Source organism: Patagioenas fasciata, chromosome 2, assembly GCF_037038585.1.
Source record: "Patagioenas fasciata isolate bPatFas1 chromosome 2, bPatFas1.hap1, whole genome shotgun sequence".
NCBI classification, from domain to species: domain Eukaryota; kingdom Metazoa; phylum Chordata; class Aves; order Columbiformes; family Columbidae; genus Patagioenas; species Patagioenas fasciata.
In genome coordinates this window covers 165,292,177-165,293,050 of record NC_092521.1, presented here as the reverse complement: position 1 = coordinate 165,293,050, position 874 = coordinate 165,292,177, and positions in this window count along the sequence as shown.

The following is an 874-nucleotide window of genomic DNA, read 5'->3' as shown; positions in this document are numbered from 1 at the left end:
CTTTGATTATTGCTGCTTCTTTTTTTTTTTTTCCGTTTTCAGCTTTTCCACAGGAAAGCATTCCCAATATAGTAGCTTTTTATTTTGGAAATGAATGAAATGCTCTTTGATGATTCCTACCTCTGATCCTGTTAGAACAAGACAAAGACAGTTTTTGATAGCTCTATTTAGATGGAATGGATACCACAGATACTTCAATGCAGCCAAATATTGTCTCTGTTACTTATGATACGATGCCTATGGACATTATTTGGACAGACTGAATATTCTTGATTCAGAGGGATTTAGGGCACATCCCTTAATTCAGTCTCCTACAAAAAGCAGAGAACAAGAGCCCTGAGACATCCCTGTATTCCTAAGTCTTCGTGTCTGTTACTAACATGTCCATTTAATGTCAGAGTCATCATAGTAATGCCATTTCAGACTTGTAGGACTTAACTGCAAGAAAATCCAATTGATGCAGCCAAAGTTTACAAGAGTCTTATTATGACATGTTATATCACTGATTGAGATGTGGAGATAAGAAAATGCCACCATGCATTCAGAAATAAGATGAGCCAGACAATGACTGATCTGTTCAGCATAAGAAAGAATTTCATTTATTTTTTCTCTCTTCTTTTATCTTCCAGTTATGGAACATGATGCCACTTCACAACAATACAATAACAGAAATGCAGAAGTTGTAAGAAATTTTTTGTCTGGGTTTGTGTGGGTAGAGATGGGTAAAATTTAGACTTCTTAGCCTGAACTCCCTTTTTGACAGACAGAGACCATGATCTTTTTGAGTCTGAAAATCTTCCTTCTCAAGGAAGGAAGACTCATTCAACTGCCTTGACACCCATATTTACAGATTATACCACTTTTTCACCTTATC